The following is a 15,054-nucleotide window of genomic DNA, read 5'->3' on the forward strand; positions in this document are numbered from 1 at the left end:
ACACTAGTACACTGGCCACTCTTCCTGTGGGTGTGCACCCAAATCCCAGCCACAAAAGCAGGATTGTTCATAATGCCAATGTTCCTGTTGGTCAGGGGGAATAGGCTGAAAAGGAGAAGCCGGAACCTATAAGAACACCCACAGGCTCCAATCCAATGCTCATAGCAAGTAGACATTTGGAACAGCTCTTTAGTGGGGAGGAAACAATATTGTGTGATTAAACATTATACTCAGCATTCTGAAATGCTTACAGAAGGAGAGAAGGAGAAAGCCAGCTGATCTTTGCTACTGTATCCCTAACCAGGGCTATGTGGACGCACCTTCTGATGGTGAAAAACAAGGACATGTTTGTGTCCATATGTAACACCCCTGTTCTCATATCAAGGCTCACTACCTGAGCCCACTACTAGCACCTTGCTGAAGGTGCTTCTCTGCAGGCTGTACACTGAATTTACTCTCCGACACGTTGCCCTGTACCATCTTCTGGAATAGGCTGTGTTAGTATTCTCCTTCTGTATGAATTCAAGAATGCTTAGCACAATGTTTAATCTCACAACAAATATTGTGTACTGACTCTAGAAAAGATGCAGCTTAAAAGACACCCCCACAATGTTGACTAAGTGTTGGGTCCAGATTTCAGGGGGCCTTGAGCCAGATTCTCTGAGTGAGCCCATCTCCTTGCCACAGCCACCACTGTTCATTCACTTGCCCTCTTCCCCCTGGGAAGGAGAGAGGAAGGGGTGTTGCCAGGCACCTAAAAGACGTGGGGGCCAGGCCCCTAGGACAGAAATCTGCATAACAGTTACATATGGATGGATGTGAAAATTTAGAAAGAATTACTAGGATTTATTTAAATTCCATAGAAGGTAAAGTCAGAGAATTAATTTCTCACCCAAATCACCTCAAACAACATAAATTCTCCAATTAATTTGCACCTAACTCCAGATCATCCCAAATCAGTAGTTCTTCATAAATTACAATTACTTTGCAATCTCTCATTCCCCTTTCCCTTCTCTCTCTTTCCCTCCTGGAGGAAAATTGCCCCCACCTCCTCAATTAAGCCTAGAAGAAAAGCTTCCACCAATGGAAGTCTTCTTCTAAGCTTAACTGCCAGGCACAGGTGGTGGGGGGTGGGTGGGGAGGAATTTAGGGCAATATTCAAGTATGTGGGGAGGGGACAGTTAACCCTCCCTCCCCAGGTGCAAACCCCCATAAAAATCACTGCATGGCAATTGAGCTAAGTAATGAGTCTTCCATTGACATCAGTGGACACTCAGGGCTTTGGGGAACAGATTTGGCTCCCACCGGCCCATGCCTGGCAATGCCCCTGAGGACATGGCAAGGCAAGTGAAGGCCCCTGCTTGCTTGGGGAGAGCTGGTGAACATGCAGAAAGGAGAAGGAGCAGGGTTATTGGGCTCAAGGGATCAGCATTGGGCCCCTGCAGACTGTGGGCCTTGGCAGATGCCCAACAATGCCAACCCCTGGTACTGCCCTGGAATCTCTGAGGGGCTGCAAAGGGAAGTGAGCACACCCTAAAGCACAACCAACATTTCCCCAAAAAGTCAACTACAAAATCTCCCCAAGAGATAAAGCAGGGACAGTGAGTGATCAATAACAGGAACAAGAAAATAGGGCTATCCCTGAAACATAGGGACAGTTGGAGCTGATGACATTTGGATATAGCATACTGTTCCATCTGGTGGATTGGGCTGGGGAATTGTACAGTGGAGTCACTGTTTGTACACACAATTCCCCATCCAGCTAAGGAATACTTAATCCAGAGTAAGACGGGCTGGTCCTCTTGACTCTGCTCTCTGAGTGCTGTGGGAAACTAAGAACCTGAAGGAGAAGCAACCTACCTTTGGGAGCCTCCTGGGAAACCTTTATTGGCAAAAGGATGAACAGTCATTCTCCTGAGAAGAATTAGAAAGCAAAGGGAACGTGAGTGTGAGATCAAACTGTGTCATAGGAATTCTCTTCGAATTATCTGCTACAGACCCTCACATGGTCTCCCTATGACAATTACATAACAGCAACTCTGGTGGGAACAGCACAAATTAAATGACTGCTGTATACTTGACTCTCTGCAGAAGATGAGCCAGATAACTGAAGAGTCTCCTGCCTCCGCCTAAAGTGCAGAAAATTTGTTCAAAATACACTTTAGAAAGCTCTTAACAGCATATATGCCATTTGGAACAGAGAGGGTGTTTGGCACTGACAGCTGGCTCACTCACTGCTAATAGAATTCCTTGGGTCTTTGGGGAACATCTCCATTGGTGTTAATTAGAGAGGTTCTGCAATAAGACTGGATGGGAATCAGGGAGGACAGAAATATATCCCTATTATTTCCCGCTTGTCCACCATTTCAGAGGAAGATACACGTGTAAAGGGCTGGCCCAAGACATTTTGCTGCCTGAGGCAAAAGACAAGATGGCACCTCCTCCTATTCCATGTACAAAAGCTGACTGGACAGGTCGTCGAATCCTTCTTCAACACTGGAAATGGGACAGCATCCTCCACCGTACCTGAAGACATCAGGCTAGCTTAGGAGGCACAGGGCAGGTCATGAAGCACACAGCTCCTCTCCTCCAATGCCTTGCTGCCACCTCCCAGAATCTGCTGCCTGAGGCAACTGCCTCACTCTACCTAATGGCAGGGCCAGCCCTGCATCTGTACAGCGCCTAGAATAAATTAGTACGAAATTAGTTCCAAGCTAATGTGTAGATGATCACAATGATGTGATGGATACAGCTCCATCCCAGTGAATATCCTGTGTTGCATTTCCAGTATTCTGTTCTTAATGCTACCTCTTATAGAATTTCAGTTTGAAGAAACCACTTCCAGGTGGAATTTATTTATTAATTAAAAGATTTCTATGCCATTTTTCGGGACCAAAGTCCTCTCAAAGCAGCATACAGTTTTTTTTAAAAAAAACCCTATCAAAATAAAACAACAGTACAATAAAACATCTAATATTAAAACCATAAACTCATTAAAATTAGTGAACAGGAAGCTGCCTTCTACCAGGTCATGCCATCAACACAGTATTATCTACTTTAGGGATCCCTAGGATGATGCTAGAAGGCAGCCCTTCCCTGTGCAGCCTGAGAGCCTCCTACTTTAAAAAAAATCTTAAGAAAATAAAAACCAGCCTGGCAGGCATCAAGAGAGGTGCCCCTGGGCATACTGGAGACCTCAGATCTATTCTGACTAACAGCAGCCCTCCAGAGTTTCAGGCAGAAGTCTTTCCTTCTAGGTGGAGGTGCTGGGGATTGAACCTGGGGCCTTGCACATGCAAAGCAGGTGCTCTGCCACTGACCTGTGCTCCTGCCAGTAATGTTCGCAATCAAGTGTCTTACAAAAGCAAAACAAAAACCTGGTTTTGTAAATACTGAACTCAACAAGAGTTTAAAGCAAGAATTTAAAACAATTTGCAGCTCACTCCAAGAGTAGCGTTTGCATTTTACGGTGTTGTTGTTGTTCAGTCGTTCAGTCGTGTCCGACTCTTCGTGACCCCATGGACCATAGCATGCTGGGCCTTCCTGTCCTGCGCTCTCTCCCGGAGTGTCCTCAAGTCCATATTCATTGCATCGGTGATGCTATCCAGCCATCTCATCCTCTGCCGTCCCCTTCTCCTTTTGCCCTCAGTCTTTCCCAGCTTTTAGGGTGTTAAAAAGTAGTTATGATTGTGATACATTCTTTCCACAAGATGGCAGACTTGTCCAATTTTTGGTTAGCTATTAGAGATATTTTGACAGGAAGCAATGGTTAATGTAATATATATAAATATAAAATCCACTGCTCAAAATACTCAATTCTCCCTGGTTCCACTGCACCACACTGGTTGTTTGCATGGCCTTCCTGTGACTGGAACCTCTTAAGACACAACGTATCTCAACACAAAAAACATTCAGAATTTCAGAAATCTGGACAAGCTAACAAGTTTTTAAATACAAGATGGTTAAAGTGTTGGTGTTTCAACATTTCCTGCTGTCTTTGCTTTCTGAGTCCTACTCCTCCCTGCTCTCTATTGGGGTGTGGTACCAATTGTGTGCTAGGTGCTGTACAAAAGACCAATGCATCCTCAGCTATGCGTGAATGAAGGACCAGGCAGCAGTGAAGGAAAGCAGGCATGAGTGGGGTAAATGAAAATGTGGGATTTTTCTTCCTTTTGTGAGAATTGTGGGGGGCGGGGGGGTGGGGATCAGCGTCGGGTTGTGTGTTTTAAGGGTAAATTAACGGAAGGGGAACTGATTTGGGTGTGCATGTTAATGGGGTTCTGACTCCATGTCTGCCTTGTGTTCAGCTTGTGCTCATAGGCAAGTCACTAGTCTCCATCTAGCTGAGCAGTCTGCTTCCAGCAGTGGACAGCCAAATATCCCAGGGAAATTTACACGCAGAGCATGAAGGCAACAATGTCCCCTTATTTGTCCAAAGCATCTAATGTTCAGAGGTATGGTACACTGGAGAAAATGTGGTGGGAAAAGCTGGGATAGGACTTGTAATACTCCCACTTTTTGTGGGGACAGCCAGTGTGGTATAATGATTAGATCCATCTTCCCCAACCTGGTGCCCTCCAGATGTGTTGGACTGCAACTCCCATCATTCCCCACCAGCATGGCCAGTGGGAATAATGGGAGTTGTAGTCCAACACATCTGGAGGGCACCAGGTTGGGGAAGGAAGAGTTAGAGTGTCAGCTGAGGAAGACACAGGTTCAGGTCTTCACTCAGTCATGAAACTCACTTGGTGACCTTGATCCAGTCACACTTTCTTAGCCTAACCTACCCCACAGGGCTGTTGTGACAATTAAAATAGCTCAGAGGAAGGCCAAGATATAAATAAAACAAGCACATATTTTGGAGGCACCAGCTCCAAATTCAGTACCTAATCATTGACCTGCATGCAAAACTTAAAATAAAATAAATGTTTTACATATTTAACCAGTGAGGACGTGCTTTGAGTTCTTACAAAGCTCAGGCCCGGAGGACTGATGGATGCAAACAGGCCATTCCAAACACAGTCAGGAGATGCTAGCTTTGGGCTGAAGCTATTTCGCCAGGTAATGCCTCAACTCTATTGCAAGTTGAAGAGGGAAGTGACATTCACACAGAGCTCCCCAGATCCAAAACAGGCATATTGATCTGTAGCAAATCAAGGCACCAGCTGGCTACTATGGTACCTCTTAAAATGGTGTTTGCCTGCTAATAAAAGTGGAGGCTTAACAGTGGCAGGGTGAAGATAACACTGACCTATTTAGGGTCCATCGGTGCAGATAGAGATAACTCAGACTACTTAGGCATCCCCTCTCACCTTGTCATACCCCCCTCCCATGTGATAAACTAAGGATTCCACCATGTTTCAGAATGAAAAGACAGTGGGTTGATTTCAGGATCTGCCCTCCATTGATGGAAGGGCTCCTCTCACTGAGGGTGCCTATGCCTGATTTATGGGTATCTCTCCCCACTTTCCCCTCACAGCACACCTCACCCCTTTCAGCAGTGGCCCCTGACACTCTGTGTAGCTTTATCAGAGGGTTGGAGGGGCTGCCCTGGGCAGAAGGGGGTGGGGAAGTCCGCTTCCACCAGTACAGTTGAATGCACCTGAATCTGAATCCAACCCATTAAGCATGATTGATTTGTAGCAACCTTGCAATAGTTTTTTTAACAGTAGGTATTTCTGGTACCAGCTCAAATAACCACCTGCAGGAAACACCAGACAGTTTCCACAAGAGGGCAGCATAAGCCTGCTTTTGGAAGAATGTGTTGTGTGAATAGGGAAGTCACTTGCCTTTTCAATGGGGTGATTCGCAGTGGGGGGGGGGGAGGTGCTCTGCTCCTCCCCCTGGAATCCTAATCCGTCTGGCTCTGCTCTGCGGAGATTCCACAGAGCTGCCGGCCGGGGCTGCTCGCAGCCAAACATCCAGCCACTGTGCATCCTTCCGTAAAAAACAACAACCGCGTACACAAATGGTGGCGGCTATGGCGGCCGCCATTTGCGTCCCCTTTTTTTCGCTGTTTTAGCCTACGTAAATATTTACGTAAGCTATTATGGCGAAAAAAGGGGAACACAAATAGCGTAGTGGGTGCTACGTAAATATTTACGTCGGCTAAAACAGCGGGGAAAAAGGAACGCAAATGGCGCCCACTACGCTATTTGCATTTCCTTTTTTTTGCCGTAATAGCTTACGTAAATATTTACGTAGGCTAAAACAGTGAAGAAAAGGGAACGCAAATGGCGGCCGCCGTAGCTGCTGCCATTTGCGGATGCGGGTTTTTTTTTGGTTGCTGTGATAGGCTACGTAAGTATTTACGTAGCCTACCATGGCAAAGGCAGCTACGCAAATGGCATGGTGGCCGCCATTTGAGTCCACAGCAGCTGGCCGAGAGACCAGCTGCCGCTGCCGCTGCTGGAACATCTGCCCCAGGTAAGCTTTCATCCTGGGGGGATTCCGCAGGGGGCGGGGGGTGGGAGGCCGTTCCGCCATGGGTTTCGGGGGGCCGAATGCCAGTGCATTCAGCCTCACTGAAATCCGTGGCGGAATTCTCCGCCATCCCTATGTGTGAAACAACTAGGCAGTTCATCCTTACTGTGATCTTTGTTTCTCCTCTTTCGTGATAATTTCACTGAAAACAACTAATAGAAACACTAACTGTGAGTAAACAGCAGTGCTCAAGCTGTGTTTTGAAAGCACAGACTAGGATGAAATTCTAGGCAGGTTAAATGACAATGAGTACATCATACAGAGGAGATAAATGCTAATTTTGATGTATCCTTTTTAACCTAAAAAAAAGATATTTTGTATTTCAAATTCACTACAAATGAAAAAGGTTTCTCAAAATAAGTGCACTGTTTTCAGCTAAATCCTAAAATCAAGAGACACTGTAACCTGGTTCCTACATTCACTTCTATTGTGGTAAAAAATTACAACCATCATCCATGTCGCCTAGTGCATATTGATGAATTCACTCACGCAGTACTGCCATTTCAGTCTGCAGGTGTTGATAGGATGCATGTTAAGAACATAAGAAGAACCATGCTGGATCAGACCAGGGGTCCATCTAGTCCAACATTCTGTTCCTGTGGGAAGCCCGCAAGTCAGACACGAGTGCAAAAGCACCCCCCTGCTCATGTTCCCCAGCGACTTGTATACATAGAATGAATGCATGAATGGTTTATTATGGTCTCAGGTCAATACAAACGTTTGTACAAAAGAAAGGTCCTGCTAATTAAGAATAATTAAACCAAGAAATTTTAAAATGGGGCCAACATGTTTTTTCCCCCTTTGTTTGCATTGAAGAAAGAAAGAACCTGGCAACCTTCATAGAATCATAGAACAGTAGGGTTGGAAGGGGCCTGCAAGGCCATTGAGTCCAACTCCCTGCTCAATGCGGGAATCCAAGTCAGAGCATCCCTGACAGAGGGCTGTCCAGCCTCGTCTTGAATGCCTCCAGTGTGGGAGAGACCACCACCTTCCCAGTGACATAGGATGAATCATCCTTCAACCAGAACATCACCAGCTCTGTAGAAGGTTGTCCTGGGAGGATTCTTAATAAGGAGAAAATCAGCTGCCCTCCATAGTCTTCATACAGATTATAGTACAGAAATATATGATCAACAGACACTGTTGCACCCATTCCACATGGACACAGATGTTAAGTAATTGGGACCTTATATGGAATTGCCCACTTAACGGTGCAGAGGGCAGCACATTGAAACGAGCGTGCATGAATGCTCTCCTTTATTTGGAAATGTATTCAAATATGAAGCACTAACAATTCTGTATATTAGAGGATTACCAACTTGTGTACATAGGCATTCTACCTCTGATATTGAGGCATTGAGCAGGGGGTTGGACTCGATGGTCTTATAGGCCCCTTCCAACCTTATTATTCTATGATTCTATGATACCATGTAGCCTCCAGGACTAGTAACCATTGGTGGCCCAAGACATATTGCTGCATCAATTGGAATTGAAATGCTGCTGCCACCACCCCACCTTGCTATGGCTAGTATGCTGCATCATTCAGAATCTAATTCCTGCCTTCAGACAGCACGCTCATGGTGCATCCTGAAGCAGGTAACTTCACTCTGCTCATGGCAGGGCCAGCCTTGGGTGACAGTGCAGCGTGTTATGTATCTGTTTTAAAAATAGTGTTAGGCCTCAATTCTGAGAACGCCGGGGGTACAAGCGTTACCCAAGGCTTTGTTTCCTTGGAATGTGGTCACTAGAGGCTTATGGTATTTTTTGTTGTTGAAAGTTTTGGTTTATCCACCATGAATCTATCTAATCCTCTTTTAAAGCCATCCAAATTGGTAGCTATCACTACATCTTGTGGTAGCGAACTTCATAGTTTAATTCTGTGCTGTGTGAAGAAGCCCTTCCTTTCATCTGTACTGAATCTCCCACTGATCAGCTTCATGGCATGACCCCGGGTTCTAGTATTACGAGAGAGGGAGAAAAATCTCTCCCTCTCCATTTTGTCCACACCATAAATAATTTTATACACCTTCATGTCCCCCCTTACTTTCTTTTTTCCTGAACCTAAAATGCCCAAAATGTCATAGCCTTTCCTCATGTGTTTGAACATTTCCCCACCAATAAAATCAAATCATTGCATCTAGAAAAGTAGCATTTCAGGGAGAACAGACTATTTTTCTATGCAGTGGGGTGAACAGCTCTTTAGCTTTGTTACATGTCCCCATGTGATTAAGGGGAAGTGGGGCCATGCTACCGGCCCCACCCATGATGTGTCAAGTGGCCCAGGTCTCCCCCCCAATCTCCTTGTAGAGCTATCTCTTCTCTCTTCAATTCTTCATCATCCTACCATTTTCTCTCCTTTTCCACTCATCGACCCTCGTCTCTCTGCACCCTCCTCTCAGCTCCATCCTATTTTTCTCTTTCCCCAGTGCATAGCTTCCTGAACCCCCATCTCACTTCACCCCAGTTTTCTTCTTTCAGTCTCTTTTTATGCTCTGTTTCTGCCTTTTTATCACTCCCTCTTCCTCACTGAATGCAGCAACAGTGCCACAAGGCATTCATTTTCCCAGCCATTCACAAACATGCTAAGGTTCGGTCCACAGATTTATGGGTTGTTCATGGGTTCTTTAACAACATTGTGACCCTGCAGTTTTGTTGCTGCTTTTTAAGAGCACTTTCCTGGGTTGTTGTTTTTTTACAGCAGGAAAATGGGGCATTTAATTGTGAAAGCAAAAGAAAGTTTCCATGTATTTTGTGCTATTCTGCTATACTGCAGTGCCACCTAGTGGTTATATAGCAGAAAAGCAGGAAAGGAAATCCTTCTTGTATAGTGCTTGGATCTAAGTTCTGCGAAGGAATCAAAAAGTAAATACAGCAGATTTAACAGCCTTGTGTAGAAAAGCTCTATGTTTCAACAAATCTAGATTTGCAACTGTGTGTCCTTGACAGGGAGCAATTCTGGCTCTCGGATGAGCATCCTGATATGAAACACATGTTCCCAAATACATCACACACCCACACAGTGCCACCTCCAGGTTTTGGAGGGCCCTTGGGCAAGACCCCCTCCATGGGACCCCTCCCTCAGACACTTGTGTGATGGGCAGAGAGCCAGTGAGAAAGGAGGCAGTGGCTCCTTCTTCTCACCACCTCCATCGTCTGGGCCAGTGTGAGAGGCAGGTGAACAAGCTGGTTGCAATGGTGAAGAGGAAGTGAAACTCCAGGGGGACCCTGTCAGTGGGCCCCTGCTGGGGTGTGAGCCCTTGCCAAATGCCCCACCATGCCCACCCTTGATGCCAGCCCTGCACTCACACATTACATTTTGAGATGTACACTTTTGAGAAACTCAAGAGTCTGGAGCAGGGTACCTCTCTGTCCCGCTTGTTTACTATTACAACAAACATTCTCATGTGGAAAATTATAAACACTGGTTTATTGCAATTAGTGCCTGTTGCCAAATGGAGATCACAAAAAATGCCTGCACCACAAGCCACTGAACCCCCAAGACCTTTGCTGCCTATGACAGTAGGAATGATGTAAGAATTACCTGATGTAAAACACCGGCAGCCATTTGCTCTGAGCTGAATTGAAAATAAACCTAGACTGGCGCCCAGGTGAGTAGTGTGAATCTGGTTCCTAAAATCATCAAGAAACGTTAAGTATTAAAAAAAAAATGAAGCTGATAGAACATGAAAATGTATTGATGTTGTGTGGCATGGGGCCAAGTCTTTTGTCCTTTTTGTTGTCAGCAAGTGCCTTCATTTCATTATAGGAAATATGCTGTTGGAGCACCTTCCTTTATCAGATTTCACTTATAAAGACACTGAGGTTTAAATTCTCTCCATGGTTCCACGCTGAACTTTACAGAGCAGTGAGAATTATGGCCAAAGCATCCCTTTAAAATCAGTATGTTGGCTTTCATATTGGCCAGCTTCTGCTCAGAGCTTCTTTGTGAATCATAAATCAAATGAATAGCATAATAAAACCACACTTTCTTTCAAAGTAGCTGTACAACGCATTCACTTTGGGAAGGGGAAAAGAATTCCCTTTCCCTCTGTGAAAATGGCCAAAATAAAATACAAATGGTTGATATTTATCCTAAAGTACACAACACAGTTTTTATATGCTGTTATTTATTTCTTTACAAATGTATTCACTGTAATGGCCTCAGAAGATTCAGCATCCTTCCCCCTCCCTCCTTTTTTTTTTACAGTAACTCCTACTGTAGAAGAAATGGGATTTTGCCTGTTGCAATTACAATGGAAAACAAAAGCTCCTGATTTTATAGGAACACAGACTAAGGGTCGCTAAAAAGGACTTTAATGACAACAGCTACTCAGTGCTTGTCCCATTGTGCTTTGAAAGAGTGCTGGAATGGAAAGGTCAAAGATACTATGAAGAGATAATCTTTGTATATGTGAACAGAGTACAACTCATTGTAACAGATTACACTCACAGCAGATACTCATGAGAACAGAAAACATGAAATGTTATGAATATGTCAGGCCAGAATGTCATAAAATAAAAACAAGTCTACATGTTCAGGAAAAAAACACATGATGGTCTTGTTAGAACTGTTACACTTCAGAGTGCAGGTTGAGGGGCACACCCACACCCCATCAAAAACTTCCAGCCTGTGAAAACTTAGCGAAGGGTTAGGACAAAGGATTAGAACAGGGGTGGGCAAATTCTGGGGGTTTGGGGGGTGTCTACACCCCCAGACCCTACCTGTACCCCAATTAATCAGGCAATCCTCATTTAAAGTATTATAAAAATACTTTTATTTATAAAAATATAAATAAAATATTCCTTTTATAAGGAATATGAGTATTCCTTCCAAGCTGCAGATGGCAAGTTCCATCTTGGAAAAGACATTCCTGCAACATTCTCATACGTGCATCATCTAAATCCAAAGTATGTTTTTCCCCACACATACATAGTTATGGCATGTTTTGAGAGAGTTGCTGTTCAGGATGATTTCTCTTAATAATAAAGATGTTACTCTTTAATACCTAAGATTGTCTTCAGAGGCTCTTCTCTGGCTCCTGCTGTCCACAACGGTGCGACGGGTGGCTACCAGGGAAAAAGTCTTCTCTGTAGTGGCCCCCCATCTGTGGAATGTCCTTGCCAAGGAGATCTGCCTGACATCTTCACTATATACATTCAAGCACCAGGTTACGACCTTTCTTTTTAAGCAGACATTTAATCTTTAATTTGTTGCTCTGATTATTAATTTTACTGCGGGCTCCTCAATGTTTTTAATGTTTTATGCTTTTAATGCTTAATATTGTATTGCTTTGATACTTTTCTTGTTGCATTTTATTTTATTTTGTTATTGTTGTTGTTGTTTGGTTTTATGATTGCAAACTGCCCTGAGGGCATATGCTTGTTGGCAGCATACAAATCTAATAAATAAATAAATAGCCTAACCTTCTGGTTAGTATTTTTTTAAACATTTGTTGTTGTTCAGTCGTTCAGTCGTGTCCGACTCTTCGTGACCCCATGGACCATAGCACGCCAGGCCTTCCTGTCCTGCGCTGTCTCCCGGAGCGTGCTCAAGTTCATATTCATTGCATCGGTGATGCTATCTAGCCATCTCATCCTCTGCCGTCCCCTTCTCCTTTTGCCTTCAGTCTTTCCCAGCATCAGGGTCTTTTCCAGGGAGTTTTCTCTTCGCATTAGGTGGCCAAAATATTGGAGCTTCAGCTTCATTATCTGTCCTTCCAATGAGCACTCAGGGTTGATTTCCTTTAGGATGGACTGATTTGACCTCCTTGCAGTCCAGGGGACTCGTAAGAGTCTTCTCCAGCACCACAGTTCGAAAGCATCAATTCTTCGGCGCTCAGCCTTCCTTATAGTCCAGCTCTCACAGCCATACATTACTACTGGGAAAACCATAGCTTTGATTAGACGGACATTTGTCGGCAAGGTGATGTCTCTGCTTCTTACTATGCTGTCTACGTTGGCCATAGCTTTTCTCCCAAGGAGCAAGCGTCTTTTAATTTCATGGCTACAGTCACCGTCTGCGGTGATCTTGTAGCCCAAGAAAGTAAAATCTGTCACTGCTTCCATTTCTTCCCCTTCTATATGCCAGGAAGTGATGGGGCCAGATGCCATGATCTTAGTTTTTTTAATGTTGAGTTTCAAACCAGCTTTTGCACTCTCCTCTTTCACCCTCAACAAGAGGCTCCTGAGATCCTCTTCGCTTTCTGCCATTAGGGTGGTATCGTCTGCATATCGGAGGTTGTTGATAATTCTCCCAGCAATCTTAATTCCGACCTCTGATTCATCCAACCCGGCATTTCTCATGATGTACTCTGCATATAAGTTAAATAAGCAGGGTGACAATATGCAGCCTTGTCGTACTCCTTTCCCAATTTTGAACCAATCGGTTGTTCCATCTCTGGTTCTTACTGTTGCTTCTTGACCCTCGTACAGGTTTCTCAGGAGACAGGTAAGGTGGTCTGGTACTCCCATCACTTTAAGAATTTGCCACAGTTTGTTGTGATCCACACAATCAAAGGCTTTAGCGTAGTCAATGAAGCAGAAATAGACATTTTTCTGGAATTCTCTTGCTTTCTCCATGATGCAGCGAATGTTGGCGATTTGATCTCTAGTTCCTCTGCCTCTTCTAAACCCAGTTTGTACTTCCGGTAGTTCTCGGTTCGCATACTGCTGAAGCCTAGCTTGTAGGATTTTGAGCATCACCTTGCTGGCATGTGAAATGAGCGCAACGGTGCGGTAGTTTGAACACTCTTTGGCGTTGCCCTTCTTTGGAATTGGAATGTAAACTGACCTTTTCCAGTCTTGTGGCCACTGTTGAGTGTTCCAGATTTGTTGGCATATTGAATGCAGCACTTTAACAGCATCATCTTTTAGGATTTTAAATAGCTCGGCTGGAATACTGTCATCTCCGCTAGCTTTATTGTTAGTAATGCTTCCTAAGGCCCACTTGACTTCACTCTCTAGGATGTCTGGCTCAAGTTCAGTGACCGCACTATCATGGCTATCAGGGACATTCAGATCTTTCCTGTATAGTTCTTCTGTGTATTCTTGCCACCTCTTCTTAATCTCATCTGCTTCTGTTAGGTCCCTGCCTTCTTTGTCCTTTATCATGCCCATCTTTGCACAAAACGTTCCCTTGAGATCTCCAATTTTCTTGAAGAGATCTCTAGTCTTTCCCATTCTGTTGTTTTCCTCGATTTCTTTGCATTGTTCATTTAAGAAGGCCTTCTTGTCTCTCCTTGCTATTCTCTGGAACTCTGCATTCAGTTGGGTATATCTTCCCCTTTCTCCCTTGCTTTTCGCTTCCCTTCTTTCGTGAGCTACTTGTAAAGCCTCATCAGACAGCCACTTGGCTTTCTTGCATTTCTTTTTCTTTGGGATGGATTGAGTTGCTGCCTCCTGAACAATGTTACGGACCTCCGTCCATAGTTCCTCAGGCACTCTGTCTATCAGGTCTAATCCCTGAAATCTATTCCTCACCTCCACTGTATATTCATCAGGGATATGATTTAGGTTATACCTGAACGGTTTAGTGGTTTTCCCGACGTTCTTCAATTTAAGCCGAAATTTTGCAAGAAGCAGCTCATGATCTGAGCCACAGTCAGCTCCAGGTCTTGTTTTTACTGACTGTATGGAGCTTCTCCATCTTTGGCTGCAAAGGGCATAATCAATCTGATTTCGATATTGACCATCTGGTGACGTCCATGTGTAGAGTCGCCTCTTGTGCTCTTGGAAAGGAGTGTTTGCTATGATCAGCATGTTCTCTTGGCAAAACTCTATTAGCTTTTGTCCTGCTTCATTTTGTACACCAAGGCCATGCCTGCCTGTTATCCCGGTGATTTCTTGACTTCCTACTTTAGCATTCCAATCCCCTATGATGAAGAGGACGTCTTTTTTTGGTGTTAGTTCTAGAAGGTGTTGTAGGTCTTCATAGAACCGATCAACCTCAGCTTCTTCGGCCTCAGTGGTTGGGGCATAGACTTGAATTACTGTGATGTTGAATGGTTTGCCTTGGATTCGTACTGAGATCATTCTATCATTTTTAAGATTGTACCCCAGTACTGCTTTTCCCACCCTTTTGTTGACTATGAGTGCTACTCCATTTCTTCTAAGGGATTCTTGCCCACAATAGTAGATATGATGGTTACCTGAATTAAATTCGCCCATGCCTGTCCATTTTAGTTCGCTGATTCCCAAGATGTCGATGTTCAATCTTGCCATCTCATGTTTGACCACCTCCAGCTTACCTTGATTCATTGATCTGACATTCCAGGTTCCTAAACAATATTGTTCTTTACAGCATCGGATTTTCTTTTCACCACCAGACACATCCACAGCTGAGTGTCCTTTCGGGTTTGGCCCAGCCGCTTCACTCTTTCTGGCGCTACTTGGAAATACCCTCTGCTCTTCCCCAGTAGCATATTGGACACCTTCCGACCTGAGGGGCTCATCTTCCGGCGTCATCTCTTTTAGCCTTGTGATACGTTCCATGGGGTTTTCTTGGCAAGAATACTGGAGTGGGTTGCCATTTCCTTCTCCAGTGGACCACATTTTGTCAGAACTCTCTGCCAT

The sequence above is a fragment of the Heloderma suspectum genome, chromosome 5 (genome assembly GCF_057233095.1).
Source record: "Heloderma suspectum isolate Gila_16-S chromosome 5, 16-S_ref, whole genome shotgun sequence".
Taxonomy (NCBI): domain Eukaryota; kingdom Metazoa; phylum Chordata; class Lepidosauria; order Squamata; family Helodermatidae; genus Heloderma; species Heloderma suspectum.